Source organism: Myotis daubentonii, chromosome 9 (genome assembly GCF_963259705.1).
Source record: "Myotis daubentonii chromosome 9, mMyoDau2.1, whole genome shotgun sequence".
Classification (NCBI taxonomy): domain Eukaryota; kingdom Metazoa; phylum Chordata; class Mammalia; order Chiroptera; family Vespertilionidae; genus Myotis; species Myotis daubentonii.
Window position 1 is genome coordinate 52,089,293 of NC_081848.1, and position 19,868 is coordinate 52,109,160.

Genomic DNA, 19,868 nt, shown 5'->3' on the forward strand with positions numbered 1-19,868 from the left:
TCCCATGGAGAGCTTGCCAATCCTGCACTTTCCCAGGGTAGAAAGGCTGCAGTGGGGTTAAGGATAAGGCTCCTTGGGCCTACCTTCTCCCATGCCATTACATTTACCTTTCCTTCCTCAGAAAAGCATGGACATATTTCTTGTATAAAACGTTCTGTCTGACTGGGAGTAACCTTAATTCCTCTGCTAGCAAGCATATATGTTAAAAGATCAATACAGAGTCTTTTTTCTTTAGACTCAGTATGGCACATCTTCTTAATCTAAAGATCAATACAGAGTCTTCTTTCTTTGGACTCAGTATGGCACATCTTCTCAATCTAAGTTCTGTACTATCCACCTTCTTACCCTATTTATCCTCTATAGGGGGGTCTGTAGCACCCTGGTGGAGTCCTATCCGTCCCGAGTGTGGGGGTTTTCAATGGGGTGGGGGCTTACCTAGGGGAATCCTTTTCCAGGGGTTCCCAAAGGTGTGGACGGAGTCGGCGAAGACTATCCACCCTTTTCCTATGGTGGAGTCCTATCCGTCCCGAGTGTGGGGCGCTTACCTAGGGGTCCCTGTTCGGGCGCCAGATGCCGGGGTCCAACCCCAGCGGGTCCAGGGGTCTCCAAAGGTGTGGACGGAGTCGGCGAAGAAGGAATGACACGAAGACAGGGTTCAGTTGATCAGCAGCCTAGCCAGGATCTCTAGCCCAGATCTCCAGCCAAGTTCTGGTCTCGATCTCCAGAGAGGTTCTGCTCAGGATCTCCAGAGAGGTTCTGTCCAGGTTCTCCAGTCAGGTTCAGTCACCAGGTTCTAGTCAGGCTCTCCTGCCAATCTCCGCAGTCAGGTTCAGTCCAGGATCCCCTGCCATGCTCTCTCGCCAGGCTTTGCCTCCAAGCTCCAAGGCCAGTCCCTGTCCAGGATCCTCCGGCATGCTCTCGCCAGCGAAGTTCTTCTGTCTCTAGAGAACGTTCTGTGTAGGTTCTGTGCCTAGGCTCTGTCTCTCTTGGTCCTGTCTTCCAAGCCCTGTGTTCTAAGTTCTGTCTGTTGTTGTCTTCTGAATTCTGTGTTCTAAGTTCTGTTCTCTTTCTGTCTTGTTACATCTGTATTTATACCAGTTGATTCAATCCTATCAATCTCTATTACAAAGGTTAGGGCGTTTCTTATCTCCATTCCAGGGAGTAAAGATTATGTAGCTTAAGCATGATTGTTCGTAAAGTGATTAATTACCCGCCTGGCACTTAGTTGAGGGGTTTTATTCCCTCCCTAACTTCAGGGGAAAATCCCTACCTGGGGAAACAACTTTTCTCAGAGAGGAGACCTTGGTTAAAACACATAGTGCCAAGAAGGTGAGCAAACATATTAAGAACAGTATGCCATATATGCCAGGTCCCTTGAAACAGCAAGAATGGACCGGCTCCCGGCATGATATTATAAGGGAGATGGAACAGTCTCACAGTGCAGTCCAAAATGAGTCTTTCAGATGCAAGTTTTTGGTCATTATGATTTCGTGGGCAAGCTACTTAGTTAATACATGGCAGTGGAGTGAGTGAGCAGCAGTGAGGAGCCTTTCAAAATCTTAGAAATGAGAAAAAATGCTGCCCTCTGAACCCTAAACCTATCCACTCAGCACATCTGAGAAGCCAGCAAATTGTTTCCTAGGCCCTCAGAACAGCTGTATAGTTAAAGTGAATGAGTCAATTAATAGGGGAAACTTGTATTTTAATCAAGAGAACCCTCAGCAGTCAAAGATCTCTCTCTTGCTTCAACAGTGTTTGGATGGGACAGACCCAGGGACACCCCTTCTTCCAGCCTCTGACCACCATCCACCATCTTTTCTAGTCACCAGCTTCGGAACAACCTCTGAGACTAGCAGCCAGGACACTATTTTCTTTCTACTTTGACTCCTTGTTGCCGGACAACCATGAGCTCCCAAATTCATCAAAATTATTCCACTGAGGTGGAGGCTGCTGTCAACCGCCTGGCCAACCTGCATCTGTGGACCTCCAACACCTACCTCTCTCTGGGCTTCCATTTCCACTGCGATGATGTGCCTCTGGAGGGCATGGACCACTTCTTCTGAGAGTTGGTGAAGAGGAAGCACAAGGGCGCTAAGCATACTTTTCCAGAATGTGCTGAAGCCTTCACATTCTGGAAGATGAGTGGGGCAAAGCTCAGGACGCCATGGAAGCTGCCCTGGCCTTGGAGAGGAACCTGAACCAGGCCCTTTTGGAGCTGCATGCCCTGGGCTCTGCCCATGCAGACCCTCATCTCTGTGACTTCCTGGAGAGATACTTCCTGGATGAGCAGGTGAAACTCATGAAGAAGATGAGCTACCAGCTGACTAACCTCCGCAGGCTGGCCAGCTCTCAGGCTGGGCTGGGCGAGTATCTCTTTGAAAGACTCACCCTCAAGCACTACTAGGAACCTTTGGAGCCCTGAGGCCTTTCAGAGGCGCCTCTGCATTCCCCTGGTGTCTGGATTTTGTCTGAGCCTCTTCCGGAAATTGTAGCCATTTGTTTAACCACCTTGGAGCCCTCTCCCATGCATTGGACCAAATAGAAACAAAAAGCTTTTTGTAGAAAAAAGAAGAAGAAAATCAAGGAGAGAAGGCTAAAGTGAGTCCTATAATACTCTATTGGAGTTGGGGATGTTTGTATGAACTCATGTTTATTTTAATATGTATGTAGGTAAACACAGAAACAAATATAGATATGTGTATTTGCTTACACACACACACACACACACACACACACACGTTAGCTCCATTCACTGAGTGGGCCTACAAGCAGTGGCACTTCGGTAGCCGTGAGCACATACCACACCCAAATCTTGGTTTCCAAGTATAATCCTATCTAATAAAAGAGTAATATGCAAACTGACCATCACTCCAACACACAAGATGTCCACCACAAGATGGCCAGCAGGGAGGGCAGTTAGGAGTGACCAGGCCTGCAGGGGAGGGGAGTTAAGGATAACCGGGCCAGCAGGGGAGAACAGTTGGGGGCAATTGGGCCAGCAGGGGAGCAGTTAGGTGTCAATCAGGCTGGAAGGGGAGTGGTTAGGCATCAATCAGGCTTGGCAGGCAGAAACAGTTAGGGGCAATCAGGCAGGCAGGCAGGCGAGCGGTTGGGAGCCAGCAGTCCTGGATTGTGAGAGGGATGTCCAACTGGATTGGGCCTAAACGGGCAGTCGGACTTCCCTCAAGGGGTCCCAGATTGGAGAGGGTTCAGGCTGGGCTGAGGGACACCACTCCCCTGCCCACCCCCCCTCCCCCCACATGAATTTCATGCACTGGGCCTCTAGATCTCTAATAAAGGGACATAGAAGGTAAGAGGCCTGAAAGCTAGGAAAATTTGGCCAAAGCTGGAGCAGTTTGCACAACTAATACTATAACTCAAAGAATAAAATAAATACCCACAACCCCATAATGATGTAAATAAACAATTGAAAAAATAAGTAGACAGGTAAGTGCTAGAGAAAGAACAAATTTTCCTTATAGAAGAATTCAGAACAATATTCACAGATACTCCCCACTCCAAGAGGTAGAGCTTAATTCCCCTCTCCTTGAGTGTGGGCTGTATTTAGTGACTTGCTTCCAAAGAACAGAGTCTGGGGCCTGGCTGGTATGGCTCAGTGGTTGAGCATTAACCTATGAACCAGGAGCTCACAGTTTGATTCCCGATCAGGGCACATGCTTTGGTTGTGGGCTCAATCCCCACTGAGGGGTATGCAGGAGGCATTGATGTTTCTATCTCCCTCTCCCTCTCCCTTCCACATTCTGAAATCAATAAAAACATACTTTAAAAAAATTAAAAATAGAGTATGGGAAAGAAAAATAGGAGAAAACTGGCAGGCACGACCTTAGCCAAATGGTAAAGTTAACATTATCAATGATAAATCATGTTGAGATCTATACCCCCTGATAATAGATGAGAAAAAAAGCAATTCACCTTTGCGGTAATTTCCCACAAAACTGGTGTAATCCTGAGAAAAACCCGAACTGAAGAACATTCTAAAAAATATCTGACCAGTACTCTCCAAAACTGTCAAAGGAGAGACTAAGAAACTGTCATAGCCTGAACAGGATTAAGGAAATGTGATGACTAAATGAAATGTGGGACACTGGTTTGGATCCTCAAATAGAAAAAGAACATTAGCAGAAAAACTGGTAAAATCTGAATAAAGTCCATGATTAACAGTATTATATCAATGTTAATTTTTTTAGTTTTGACAACTGATTGAATATGATGTTAACACTAAGTATAAAGCATGTTCAGAAAAGCAAATTCTAACAGAGTGTCTAGTACAATAGAAATGTATTTCTGTGGGTCAGGAATATTTTCCCAGTTCTGAACTGGCTGAAATGTGCCTCAGGTCTAATTGTCTCCTTTGGGTGGAATTCCCTGCCTATCCAACAATGTTTGGATCACCAATTCAGTCTACAAAGGTCTGGGGTCCTAGGAAAAGCGATGCATTGAAGAGGGCACATGAACATACTGTCACTAGAAAGATATAGCTCCTAATTATAAATAAATCAAACTGGCCTTCAGGCCAATTGCACCAACCTCATTAAATTTAGTTATAAAACTCTCTCAGAACCTGCTCATTCTAGGGTCCAAAGTCTGCTTTCTGGACTAGCAAGCCTCAAATTCAGATTTTACAATCAGGTGGCTTCCCTTCGGAAATCTTACCAAGCCCCACCCCACCTCCCTTTATCCACATTGTTGGTCCAGCTCAGTAGGCCTCCTGGCAGCTAGCTCTCCTAGCAATGCTTACAGTAATGACATACTTGCTATAGACAATAAAACCAATTTCTGATATCTTGGCATCTCTTTTACTTTCTTGAATAATATGAATACCAGTTTCAAAAGTGAGATTCCTTCAGCCCCCTTGATATTCTTGTGTAGTAAAAGTTGTGGCTGTGTTCTGGAAAAAATAGGCATAATACCAATAAACAATGACTCTAGAATCCAGCCTCTCTCAGGTTTTTACTGTGTTGAAACAAAAGAACTTGATTCTCTCCCTCCTGGACAATTAATTTTTCTGTAATCTCTGTGTACATTCCTTATCATTCTATGTTTGAAGGCCTGTATAACCTGAATTGCCACTTTTCAGAGTTAAGAGGGAAATACTCGTGTCATTGTATTTTAAGTATTAAGTCCTTCCCCTTTCTCACTTTTTATAGTTTCTAAAACTTTGCCTTGAATTTCAAGTTCTTCTGGCTAATATAATTCTAACCTGGCTGTCAATCATTTTTAGTAACTATTGTAACTGAGAGCCTTACTTTACAACTCAAAGTTCCTGAAACCCTACATTGAAAACTACAATGGATTAGTGAGTCAAGTATAACGCATGCCAGCATCCTATATAATAAAAGGGTAATATGCAAATTGACCCTAACAGCAGAATGACCAATTGCCTGATAGCCACCCACGGTGGGGGTGGGGCTGGTGAGTGGACTGGAACAGCCGATCTCTTGGTCCCTTCCCCCAGCCGTCAAGCACCAATCACCTGGTGGCGAACAGGGAACCGGGGGTGGGTGGCTGGGGGTGGCGGGGCCAGCTACAGGCAGCTGGGAAAGATGGCCCTGATCACAGGCCAGGCCTAGGGACCATATCCATGCACGAATTTCGTGCACTGGGCCTCTAGTCTTCTTATAAACCAGAATGAAAACCAAGGTTTCCTCTTCATTGTTCAAACTTTATGAACATGATTTTGGGGTGATTATTACAGTAAATAAATACTTAACTTTAAATAAACGGGTAGGGTAATTTGTGAACTGGCAAAAATTTTGTCTTATTAGATAGCTTGGACTTAGTGCTTGCTTTACAGAGCACTGTTCAGGGACATAGAAATCTAATGCCTGAACTCCATGAAATGCACATTTTCAATTGTACTACAAACTTCCAAATTGCTTTTCAAAATTCAATGTATTAATTTATAAGCAATTTATGAAGGGATTCCTGTTTCTTCACATTTGTCCTAAACACTATAGTAGCAGACTTTATACCTGTCAATTTGTGGGTTGACCTCTCCCTTCAGGGATCAGATTCCTGCTCTAACTGGCTATCTCATTAGATGAGGAACCCCCACTTTTAACTTAGCACAAGACTTTTGACCCTTAAGTTCCCCGATAAGATATAATTCCACAGAAGTAAAATAAAAATTTTCATTAGTGGGCCAATAATTAAATATGGATTTAACCACTTATTTTTTTTCTGACTCTCAGTAAATGTTTTAAACATAGTCGCACAATAGTAAGACATTGTCACCAGAAGTCCATTATGCACTACTACCTACTACCTGACACATAAGTAGGTCTTCAATAAATATTTGTTGAATAGAAAGAAATGTCACTATGTAGCAATGTACAAATACAACTGGATGTCTCTCTCTCTCTCTCTTTTTTTAATCTTTACCCGAGGATCTGTTTTTTTAATGGTGTTGAGGAGAGAGAGAAACATTGATGTGAGAGAAACATTGATTGGCTGCCTCCCGCAGGTGCTCCAACCCGGGATCAAACTTGAACCCAGGTATGCGCTCTGACAGGGAATCAAACCCACAACCTTTTGTTCTATGGGCTGATGCTCAAATCAGCTGAGCAACCAGACCAGGGCTGGTTATTTCTCTTAATTCTTCTTTGCTTCCCTGACATGAATTACTGGGTCTCATCAGTTCTACTGTACTGAGAGAGCTTTTGTGGACCTATCCTCCTCTGAATTCCCATTGCCCAAATTATGGCCATTTAGGTCTCCTGTCTTTGTTTCCCATTTTCCCATCCCAAGTCTTTTCTCTACTTCCAGTCCAACCTCCATAAGGCCACTAGAGTTATCTTTCTGTAGGTCAAATAAAACAATGCCAGCCTTCATTAAACATTTCAATAGTACATGGCAGGCAAGGCTTTTCATAATCTTTCGATGTATTTTTCCAACTTCATCTCTTACTACTTCTCATCAAGCACTCTGGCCCTCTATTCTCTGACTTGGAAAAGTAAAATTATCATATTTCAACTTGTTGATTACTCTTGCATGATTATGTGGCATTCTGCATGCTCATCTCTGGCTGGAAAAGACTCACCTAACAATGTTCTTACTTGTCTTTTGGGATTCAAATATTTTCTCTTCTGTAAGCCTTTCTTGACTCCCATATTCAGTTTCTCCTGTGCTCCCATGCAACATTCTATTGACTTTTCTTAACATTCTATTGACAGCATAACTCTCACCAGAGGCCATTTTCCCATTGATTTTTAGAGAAAGGGAGGGGAAGAGACAGAGAGAGAGAAACATTGATGTGAGAGACACATTAATTGGTTGCCTCCCACATGTGCCCTGACCAGGGTCAGGGATAGAGCCTGCAACCGAGGTACCTGGCCTTCACCAGAATTGAACCTAGGACCCTTTAGTCCACAGGCCAATGCTCTATCCACTGAGCCAAATTGGCTAGGGCATAGCACTTATATTTTATTGCATTCATCTTTTTGCCATCTTGACTAATGCTGTCCAATAGAAATACAAGCTGCATGTAATTTTAACTTTTCTGCTAGACACATTAAAAAAAAGGGGGGGGGGGGCCTGGCCAGTGTTGCTCAGTGGATAGAGTGTTGGGCCTCGAACCAAAGGGTCTCTGGTTCGATTCCCATTCAAGGACATGTATCTTAGTTTCTGGTTCAATCCCTGGGCTGGGTTGAGGCATGTGAAGGAGGCAACCAATAGATGTGTCTCTCTCACATGGATGTTTCTCTCTCCCTCCCTTCCACTTTTTCTAAAAATTAATGGAAAAAATATCCTTTGGTGAGGATTAACAACAACAAAATAATAATAATTTAAAAATTCTAAAAATGAAACAGATGAAAAGAATTTTAATATTTTCATTTAACTCAAATATATCCCAAATATCGCCACTTCAACACATAAAATTTGTTAATTATGTCTTTTACCTTATTTTTTGTAAGTTTTCAAAAATCCTGTGTGTTTTGTATACCTATAGTACATTCCAATCTGCCACATTTCAAGTACCCAATACTGTGGTTGGTGGCTTTCAGATTGGACAGTAAGTGTAAGCTTCAAAAGGAATCACATCTTGTTCGTTTTTGTATTCTCAGGTGCCAAACTTGTAAGAAATGCCTAATAAATGAATGAGTAAATGAATGATGATAAAATAGCTTGCATTGGCTTACCAGGTGAAAGGCCCTGTGATAAGCAAGATACATAATTGTTTATTCCTTTCCTTACCATCAAGTGGCTGGTTGGCATTCAATAGCTACTGAACAGTCATTAAGTAATTAGGTAGCCTTTGGAAAGCAACTTAACTTCTAATGATCTCCATTTACTTATTTGTGAAAGGACAGAGGGGTTGGGCAAAATGACTTTTTTCCCCAGGCAGAAACTTTATTTTTCTAGCTTTTGTTCTTATTTATTTTTAATTTATTTACTTATTTTAATTTACTCTTATATTGGTTATATTATTTTCAGGTGCACAATATAGTGATTAGACATTTTTATACCCTTACAAAGTGATCACTCCACTAATTCTAGTAGTCACATGTCACCGTGTAGAGCTATCACAATATTATTGACTATATTCTCCTCCTCCTTTTCACCCATATCCCCAACCCTCCCTTCTGGTAACCATTCCTTTGGTCTCTGTTTCCATGAGCCTGTTTTTGTTAAATTTAAAAAAATTTTCAATTACAGTTGACATTGAATATTACATTAGTTTTAGGTGTACAGCATAGTGGTTAGACATTTATATAATTTATGAAGTTATTTCCACTCCCATAAGTCTAGAATCTACCTGACACCATACATAGTGATAATATTATTGACTATATAGCCTATACTGCCCTTTACATCCCCATCACTATTTTGTAACTGCCAACTTGTACTTTTTGATCCCTTCAGTTTTTCCACCCAGCTCCCAACCCCTTACCCTTCTGCCAACTATCACCATGTTCTCTGTATCTGTTTGTTCTGTTCATATAAATGAAATCATATGGTATTTGTCTTACTCATTTCATTTAGCATAATACTCTCGAGGTCCATCCATTAATATACTGTTCTCAGATGGCTGACATATCAGATATTAAGCTGATTAAGAATAGATACTACACTTGATCTTAGTCTAAGGGCCAAGAAGCGATGCAACGTGATTCTTAAGGCCAGTTCTAAAATAGTGTGGATTATAAATAAGTGGAGAGAATGGGTTAGAAGATTTAGGAAATGATGTTGCACAGTGGAAGGGACTGTGCTTTGGAATTAGACAAACTAAGTTAGACTTTCCGCGACCATTACTCAGTTATGTAACCTCAGGCAATTTAAATTCCCCAATCTTCCACTTCCTCATCTGTAAAATGGAGACATTACTACCTATCTTGTTGTGAGGTTTGGAAATAATATCTGCAAAGTGTTTGGCATATTAGTATATTTTCAAAAATAGAAGATAGACATTATTATTGGTTCTGGGAAATCTTTCACTTTAATTATTATTTTTCCTTAAGATTTAACAACCTTAAGGTAACCCTTTAAGAGAAGGTTTACCACGCGCCAGAAACTATGCTAGGTGCTTTAAAATATTAACTGACTCAGCTTCATTGCACCCTTATGAGGTAGGTGGTATGACTGTCACTTCCATTTTACCTTTGGGAAACTGAGGCACAGAGGATAAATAATTTGCCCAAGGTCACAAAGATAGTAAATAGTAGTGCTCAGATTCTACACCCAGGAGTTCATTTCTAGAATCAGGACTTATATTTTTATTTTTATTTTTTAATATATTTTACTGATTTTTTACAGAGAGGAAGGGAGAGGGATAGAGAGTTAGAAACATCGATGAGAGAGAAACATCGATCAGCTGCCTCCTGCACACTCCCCACTGGGGATGTGCCCGCAACCAAGGTACATGCCCTTGACCGGAATCGAACCCGGGACCCTTGAGTCCACAGGCTGACGCTCTATCCACGGAGCCAAACCGGTTAGGGCTAGAATCAGGACTTTTAATCACTGTGCTCTATTCTTCTCAAGCCAAACTTTGCCTAATTCATTAAAAAAACACACACAACACTACAATTTTGCTGTTTTAATAAATATCATCACAGCGATTAAATGACTTGGTTTATGGAGAAACGCTCATTTGTGCCCTTTCTGAGCTTTGGAAAATAAGAGAGTAGGGACTGAGTCAAGTATAAGTTTTACTTACTTCAAGAGTCATATTAAAAAAAAAAAAAGTCATACTTTTGTATATACTGACAATTTGTTACACACAGGTGTGGTTTGCTGCCTCAAGTTCTTCTAGTTCCAGGACTTTGCAAATATTTCTGGGAGGAGGCCTTTCTTAAGTAGTTCAAAGGTGTGAGGTACTGATCTTAGAGACTTTAAGCACAGTTCTCAAAAAACACCACCCAAAGAGGAGGAAATAGGCAAGTCAGAGACTGTGGCTTACACCTTAGACATGCTGTGATATTTGAATACAGATGACGAACTAGCAATTCCCATTCTGGGCATTTGCAGCAGCTCTGCTCTGACTCATATACAAAGGGCATAAATTCCTAAAAATGTAAAAAAAAAAAAAAATGGAAAGGAGACAAGATAAAGATTAACTTCCAGGTCTCAGGGCTGTATTGAGTTACTATAGCCCAACAATGAGGTCAAAACAATGCCACTCTCAAAAGAAGGCCAAAATGTTCACCTAACCAGATGTGGGAAGAAATTGGCCAGCAAGATGATTGATTATTTTTACAATGATGTTTGGAAAATAGATAACAGATGATATGCAAAGAAATGTTGCAAATACTGTTCTTCTTCCTCCCAACACCTGTGAGCTAGGTAACACCAGGACACTTTTAACCATAAACAGGGTTTAGAGGAGACAGTTGAGAAGGCAGGGGAGCCAAAATTTTACCTCTACCTTCTTAGGGTTTTTCAGCTGGGCCTGAGAATTAAACTGATATAAGACAGATTAACAGGAGAAAAGTATACAAGATATGAAAGCTCTCACAAGAAAATAAAGATCTAAAAATATGGCGAAACCTACAGGCTTTTACATTAGATTGCACAAAGAGAGGCAATGGTGGAAAAGTCACTAAACCAGTGGTTCTCAACCTTCCTAATGCCGGGACCCTTTCATACAGTTCCTCATATTGTGGTGACCCCCAATTTCATTGTTACAAATTGAGCATGATTAAAGCATAGTGATTAATCACAAAAACAATATGTAATTATGTATGTGTTTTCTGATGGTATTAGGCAACCCCTGTGAAAGGGTCATTTGACCCCCAAAGGGGTCGTGACCCACAGGTTGAGAACCTCTGCACTAAACTATATGAGGAAGCTAAAGGCAGATAAGTATTAAACTTTTTTAAAAAATTATTTATTTTATTTTTTCCATCACCATTTATTTGCCCTCTTCCACTTCTCCCCACCGTCTCCCCCCTGCAATCACCACTGTTGTCCATGTCCTCGAGTTTTCTTTCTTTTTTTCCTCAATCAAGATAAGAATTACTTTTTTTAAAATTAAATCTTTATTGTTCAGATTATTACATTTGTTCCTCTTTTTTCCCCCCATAACTCCCCTCCACCTAGTTCCCACCCTACCCTCCTCCCTCTCCCCACCCACTGTCCTCATCCATAGGTGCACGATTTTTGTCCAGTTTCTTCCCACATCCCCTCACCCCTTTCCTCTCCCAAGAATAGTCAGTCCACTCCCTTTCTATGCCCCTGATTCTATTATAATCACCAGTTCATTCTGTTCATCAGATTATTCACTTGATTTTCAGATTCACTTGTTGATAGATGTGTATTTGTTGTTCATAATTTGTATCTTTACCTTTTTCTTCCTCTTCTTAAAGGATACCTTTCAGTATTTCATATAATACTGGTTTGGTGGTGATGAACTCCTTTAGCTTTTTCTTATCTGTGAAGCTCTTTATCTGACCTTCAATTCTGAATGATAGCTTTGCTGGATAAAGTAATCTTGGTTGTAGGTTCTTGGCATTCATCACTTTGAATATTTCTTGCCACTCCTTTCTGGCCTGCAAAGTTTCTGTTGAGAAATCAGCTGACAGTCGTATGGGTACTCCCTTGTAGGTAACTGACTTTCTTTCTCTTGCTGCTTTTAAGATTCTCTCTTTGTCTTTTGCTCTTGGCATTTTAATTATGATGTGTCTTGGTGTGGTCCTCTTTGGATTCCTTTTGTTTGGGGTTCTCTGCACTTCCTGGACTTGTAAGTCTATTTCTTTCCCCAGGTGGGGGAAGTTTTCTGTCATTATTTCTTCAAATAGGTTTTCAATATCTTGCTCTCTCTCTTCTTCTGGCACCCCTATAATTCGGATGTTGGTACTCTTGAAGCTGTCCCAGAGGCTCCTTACACTATCTTCGTATTTTTGGATTCTTTTTTCATTTTGCTTTTCCGATTGGGTGTTTTTTGCTTCTTTGTATTTCAAATTGTTGACTTGATTCTTGCTATCCTCTAGTCTGCTGTTGGGAGTCTGTATAATATTTTTTATTTCAGTCAGTATATGCTTAATTTCTAGTTGGTCCTTTATCACAACCTCGAGGGTCTCATTAGATTTCTTGTAGGTCTCATTAAGTTTATCGGCAGGTTCTAGAAAATTCTTGAAAAACCTTAAAAGTGTGGTTTTGAACTCTATATCCAGTAGTTTGCTTTCCTCCATTTCTGTCATTTGTGTCCATTTTTTTTTTGTCTCCACATTTTTTATGCTTCCCTGTGTTGATACAGTGGTTTTCTGTGCTAAGTGTCCTCTAGGGCCCAGTGGTTCAGCCTCCCCAATTACCTGAGGAGGACACTCTTGGTGCACCCCCTTGTGGTCTTTGTGCACAGTCTTGTTGTAGCCTTGATTTTTGTAGGTATCACTGGGAGGAATTGACCTCTAGGCCAATTGGCTGTGAGAATCAGCTGTGTCTGCAGTGGGAAAACTTCTGTGCTGGAGACACCCCTCTGGGGCAAGACTTGCTTCAATGGGGCTTTGGTGCTCACTGAGTCTGCCCCCCTGAGTGTGTCCTTTATGGACCTGAGGAACTGCAAACTGGATGGTCCCACTGTGACCTCTGGGTACATTGGGTCCTGGATCTTTAGGGAGGTGCTAATGTAGCCTCTGCCTTAGGCTATCCAGCAAAAGCCCCCCTGCAGGGCTTGGGCGGGACGGGTCCCACAGGATCAACGGGGCGGGGCTAGCAGTTATGGCTGCTCTCAGAGGCTCCGGTTCTCAATGTCCCAGTAATCGCTGCAAGCCTCTCCGAGAGAAAGCTGCCCTCGAGTTCCGCCAGACAGTCCCGCTTCTCCTGTATGAGTCTGGGTCCCCAGAGACTCGCCCGGAACTGGAGCTCAGAGCCTGAGACTCCCTTCCGATTGAAAACGACAACCACGCCCTCAGCCGCCAACCCGCTCCATGTGCGCCTCTGTACCTTAGTATTTTACTTCTGCACTGCGCCTCCTCTGAGTCTCAGTATGCTTTTCTCTTTCCTTCCTAGTTGTAGAATTTCCACTCAGCCAGCCTTCCTGTGGTTCTGGATGATGCCCGTTCCATCTTTTAGTTGTATTTTTGAAGTGGTTGTTCGAGGCAGCAAATTCCAGTGTTTACCTATGCCGCCATCTTGGTTTCTCCAAGAATTAGTTTTAAAAGGTCTATTTAATACAAGATTCTCCCGGCTTTGATTCCCCACGAAAGGATGAGTTGAACAAACACTTTGAAGTAGAAAGTTTTTCTGAAAGAAAGGGCATATTGAGCCATATGCCAGCTGGAAAAAGCACCGGGTTTTGGGGTATGCAGTGGAAACTGCCAGCAGTAGAGCTGGGTGGAGAGGCAAACATGTCTGACATCCTGGGGTTGACCCGGCGCTTTTATAGAATGAGTAAGTGGTTTTGAAAGAATTTAGATTGGTTATAGATAGAGGGGGCAGGAAAAGGTGAAGCAGAACTAGTTTTGGGATAGGTATATAGTCTGTAAGAAAGTATTTGCTCTTTCTGGATTGGTCGTGGGCAATACTTTGGAAAGTTCATTCATCGGCTATTCTATCTAGATAACCTCAGAAACAGCTTCTTGGAATTTAATTCAAAATTTCAATATATATTCAGGAAAATAAGCCGTCTTTTGTTGCTTTCCCCTCAAGGTTTTTAACTGATTAACCTTCCTTGTGTCTTCCTCTTACCCTCTGCCAGCTTGTAGTTTAATTTACGACATCTCAGAATTTTTTCCTGTCAATGGTGTCTTCTCTCCTGGTGTAAGGAGGACATTTTTATACCCTCTTTCCAGGAAGAAAAAGGGGGATTAGAATACCCTTCTTGAACCTTTTGTATTTTATGCGTCTTTAGCTCTAAATAATCCTTGTGCCAAAGTGGCATATTTTGAGGTGGTGTTTACTTTTAAGAAACAGAAAGTCAATGGCCAGGACACAAGGAATGATTTAGCACAGCCAAGACTATAGCAGCTCCATTTTTGTTCCACCTAGATTAGGCTGTTGAATAACCAAAGGTCAGATTATTCATCTCTTATTTCACAGATCTCTGAAGCCCTCAGGATGGATATGGGCATTAAGTTTCACCCTTTGTTTAGAGATGAGGAAATGAAACCACAGGGACCTGTGTACTTGCTCCATCTGCACACAGTATTAATAGAAATGCTAGAAACTTGGTAGAGTTTTTTTTTTTTTTTTTTGCTTTTATTTTTAACAAGCTTTAAAAATATGTTTAAAGCGGATCAATTCTGGATGTCATAATTGAGTACAGAGCAAGATAGAGATCATCAAATTAACTGCAGAGCATAACTGCCCTTACTAGAAATTTGGCTCTCGCTAGTTGCCTGAAACTCTCTATGAAAATTAGCATCTCTGATGCATTCTAGATAGCTGTGATGGGTTGTCAACTGCAACCTCAAAGTTGTGCCCCCTTTAGTTTTGTCAAAATAAACATTTTTAATGAAAAATGGTTTCTTTTAAATAGTTCACACTCGACATTGTCATGAAATCAGTACAGAAGCATGGTGAAAATAATTAATTCTGTGAGTTCCCTGAGACATATGTGAGATTCTGTGCTACTCACTGTGGGGAATACAAAGAAGTAGAAGGAGCAGGCAAAAGGACTTGATCTTGTTTTACAGGAGGCAAATGTGGCATAGTAGAAAGATTAAGGAGTTTGCCATCAAATAGATCTAGAGTTCAATCATACTTCTGCCACCTAACAGCTGTGTGACTTTGGGCAGGGTACTTGTCTCGTTGAGCCTCAATTTTTTCTTCTATGAAATTCAGATACATAGATACTGGTAAATGCTTGCATACGGTTGTTGTGAAGATACAGCTGTTAAAAAAATTCAACTGAATAAATTTAACGATCTAATTAGCTTTATTCAATGATTCAGGCAACATCCCATCTAGCAAATAGGAAAGAGATCCCAGGAGCTATATAAAACGAAAGCCTTTTATAGGGAGAAGGGGGCAGAGAAACGAAGTTTCTAGCAAAGAGTGCAACATTTCAGGCAAGGCCCTTTCCTTTGGGGTGTCTATTGGGCGGATTACCTCACTAGTGTTGACCAGGAAATTACAGATTAACTGGCTGAAAGTTACATTTCCTCAAAAGGCTGAGATTAGTTAGGTTAGGTATTAAATATCAGTTTCGTGACTGCATTTTGGGCCTGTTGTTTCTTTTTAACAGAGTGAAGAATGTCAACAGATCTGTGTTTAATAAGACATTGAGGAAAAATATGTTAGAAAATGATACATGCTAAAAGAAAAGTGTTGCCCTAGCTGGTTTGGCTCAGTGGATAGAGCATCGGCCTGAGGACTGTAGGGTCCCGGGTTCGATTCCTGTCAAAGGCACATGCTTGGGTTGCAGGTTTGATCCCCAGTAGGGGGCATGCAGGAGGCAGCCAATCAATGATTCTCTCTCATCATTGATGTTTGTATCTCTCTCTCCCTCTCCCTTCCTCTCTGAAATCAATTATATATATACTAGAGGCCCGGTGCACAAAAATTTGTGCACTGGCGGGGGCGGGGGGGGGGGGGTTGTCCCTCAGCCCCACTTGTGCCCTCTCACAGTCTGGGACCCCTCAGGAGATAACGACCTGCTGGCTTAGGCCCACTCCCGGGTGTCAGAGGGCAAGCCCAATCCCTAGGTGCCTGCCCCGCAGCCCCTGGTTGGGCTCAGAGCAGGGCCGAGTCGGGAGTTGGGGCACCGCCCCCTGTCATGCACAGAGCATGGCGGATCAGGAGGTTGTGATTCCACCCTCAGTCACACTCAGGGTAGGGCCAATTGGGGGGTTGGGGCGCCGCCCCGTTACACTCCAGGCAGGGTCGATGGGGAGGTTGCGGCGCCACCCCCTGTCACGCACAGACCAGGGCGGATCAGGGGGTTGGGGAGCTCCCCCCTGTCACGCACAGAGCAGGGCCGATCAGAGGGTTGTGGAGCTCCCCCCCTGCCATGCACAGAGCAGGGCCAATCAGGAGGTTGTGATGCCACCCTCAGTCACACTCAGGGTAGGGCCAATTGGGGGGTTGGGGTGCCGCCCCCTGTCACACTCAAGGCATGGTCGATGGGGAGGTTGGAGTGCTTCCCCGTCACCCTCAGAGCAGGGCCAATCAGGGTGTTGGGGCACTACCCCCTGTCACACTCAGGGCAGGGCCGATGGGGAGGTTGCGGCTCCACCCTGTCACACACAGAGCAGGGTCCATGGGGGGCTTGGGGGGCTGCACCCTGTCACACACAGAGCCGCAGGGCGATCAGGGGGTTGGGGAGCTCCCCCCTATCAGGCACAGAGCAGGGCCGATCAGGGGATTGGGGCGCCTTGCCCTGTCACAAACAGAGCAGGGCAGATAGGAAGGTTGTGGCCCCACCCCCTGTCACACACAGAGCCGCAGGGCAATCAGGGGGTTTGGGCGCTGCCCCCTGTCACGCTGCTCCAGGGGCCAGGAGGCCTTGCGGCTCCGCTGATCCCGGTGCTGGGAGGCATATTACCCTTTTACTATAAAGGATCGAGGCCTGGTGCACGGGTGGGGGCCGGCTGGTTTGCCCTGAAGGGTGTCCTGGATCAGGGTGGGGGTCCCGCTTGGGTGCCTGGCCAGCCTGGATGAGGCGATGATGGCTATTTGCATCTGGTCACACCCGCTTCAGGGTGGGGGTCCCCACTGGGGTGCCTGGCCAGTCTGGGTGAGGGGCTGAGGGCCGTTTTCAGGCTGGCGGGTGATTGAAGCTCCCAACTGCTCCTTTTTTCCTTTTTTTTTTTTATTCTTGGATTTATGGCTGTCACTGGAGCTGAGAACCGGCTTTAGCTGTGAGACCTCGCTGCTGAAAGCAGGTTTCTGGCTTTGTTTACTTTCTGTATTTGAAACTTTGTTGTGACTCCAGCTCTGAGATCCCGGCTGACTGAAAACAGGTTTCTGGGGTTTTGTTTGTCTTCTATATTTGTAACAATGTTTCTTAGCAGCTCAGAGCCCAGCAGCGGCAGGCGGGGAAGGTTGGAGTCCTCCGTCACTGAAGCAAGCAAGCCTCCTGTTCGTGTCAGTAGCCTGGCTGCCGGCCGCCATCTTGGCTGGCAGTTAATTTGCATATCGCCCTGATTAGCCAATGGGAAGGGTAGCAGATGTATGGCTAATTACCATGTTTCTCTTTTATTAGATAGGATATATATATATATATATACATATATATATATATATATATATATATATATATATATAAAAGTGTTTCTTTAGAGCAGGAAGAGGTAGTATTTCTGTTTTTAAAGATGCTATAAAATTCTGAGGAATTCATAAATAGCTATAACTACATTACGTGTAGCATATTTGTTTTGGTGCTTATTCCTATGTATTTTTTCATTATTATATATCTCTCCTTAGACTGTAGACTATAATGGTACAGGTGTTTTATATTTGAATAAAATTACAATGAAGTTGACTCCAATATATGGCTGTCCACTTTATAGGGCTCTTGTTGAAGAACAATGGGAAACACACTTGAATGAATTACTTTTTTGGTATTATTACATTTTATAGGTTAGACCAGCCGTGGGCAAACTACGGCCCGCGGGCCGGATCCGGCCCGTTTGAAATGAATAAAACTAAAAAAAAAAAGACCGTACCCTTTTATGTAATGATGTTTACTTTGAATTTATATTAATTCACACAAACACTCCATCCATGCTTTTGTTCCGGCCCTCTGGTCCAGTTTAAGAACCCATTGTGGCCCTCGAGTCAAAAAGTTTGCCCACTCCTGGGTTAGACTCTGAGCAAAATTCTTCATTGCCTTTTGTGAAGACTATTAATTGTAGCTATATAAATTCTTTGAATTAACTTAAGAATGATGGTGCATGATAAGGGACACTGACCATATAACCTGCCCTCCCCATGAGATTGTACCATCTTGGAGAGTGAACCATTGTTTTAAGTCCTCCTCTAAACAGCAGGCTGTCGGTTCGTGGGGGTCTCTGCTGGAGGCACATGTTACATACTGAGATGACTTCATGCTCTCAGTGCTAAAGTTACTTTTGAAAATCACAATGTATTCATTAAGCAATTACTTAACTTCTTACTGTGGTTTCCTCAGAACTAAGTATGAATTTATTTTTGTATTTATAGCTATTTTAAGAAGATATTTGCACCCTAGTCGGTTTTGCTCAGTGGATAGAGCACTGGCCTGCAAAGGGTCCTGGGTTCAATTCCAGTCAAGGGCACATGCCTGGGTTGTGGGATCTTCAGTAGGGGGTGTGCAGAAGGCAGCTAATCAATGATTCTCTCTCATCACTGATGTTTCTCTCTCTCCCTCTCTGAAATCAATAAAAATATAATAAATAAAAAAGATATTTGCACAAAAATTTAAACATTTGTAATGAAAGTATTCTCCAAAAGTAGTACCTAATTACAGAGGGTGTGCTGATAAACCTTAACAGTGTACTCTAAGAAGATGCCCGTACATTCCCTAGACTGGGTTATATCCACTTTATTTATATGTATTCCCCCATCCGGCATTATCTTGGAATTATCCGTTTATGTCTGTCTCCCTATTATAACCTTTGCTCTATGGAAAATACTCTTATCTAATTTTATGTGCCTAGTTCAGGAACAAGGGCTTTAAACAAAGCTATTTATCTGAACTGAACAACTTAATGATGAAATTACTAACTATGAAGCCCATCATCTTTAACTGTTTGGCTGGTGCCCTATAACAGGTTAGAATTTGGTTCAGAGTTCTTATGTCTTGTTTGGGGAGCATATTCTTGACCTATTTCTAGGAGTGTTTCACCTGACCTGGCTATTTCAGAATTCTGCTACGGGTCTGGGTTCCAGGTGCTCACATCTTGCCTCACCCAGTGGAATGTTTCATCCCTGAGGGTAGGCAGCTGTGTTAGCTTTGCCTTCTCTGCCCTCTTCCAGAAATAACTATACTCGTGCTGGACTGTGAGATCCTCTAGGCCTAGGGCAAAAGCCATGGAAGGAAGGTTTCTATGGTTCAGACTGATGTGGCCACAAAGCAGGGAGCTCAGTAAACTTTTTGTAGTTTCCATTGAGTGCAGCACCCTTTGTGCCTTTGTGCTATGAACAGGGCCAGGCACTGAATCCTCAAAGAAAAAAATCACCTTCAATCATCTTGGCTTATCCTTAAAGTATCGATCTGTGTTATTCTCTGTGCCAGAAGCTTTCATTCATTTTAAACTCTCACAATCCACCACCCCCCCCCCCCCCCTTTTTCTTCCCAGTTTGTCATTTGGGAATGATAGGCAATGCCTAATGGGATTATTTATACCAGTGGTCGGCAAACTCATTAGTCAACAGAGCCAAATATCAACAGTACAACGATTGAAATTTCTTTTGAGAGTCAAACTTTTTAAACTTAAACTATATAGGTAGGTACATTGTTATTAACTTAATTGGGGTTCTCCTAAGCT

General features: G+C 42.8%; 1 pseudogene; it reads right to left on the minus strand.

The window, feature by feature from the left end:
- Positions 1-9,013: 9,013 nt before the first annotated feature.
- On the minus strand, positions 9,014-9,122 carry LOC132242485 (U2 spliceosomal RNA; annotated as a pseudogene).
- Positions 9,123-19,868: the final 10,746 nt, after the last annotated feature.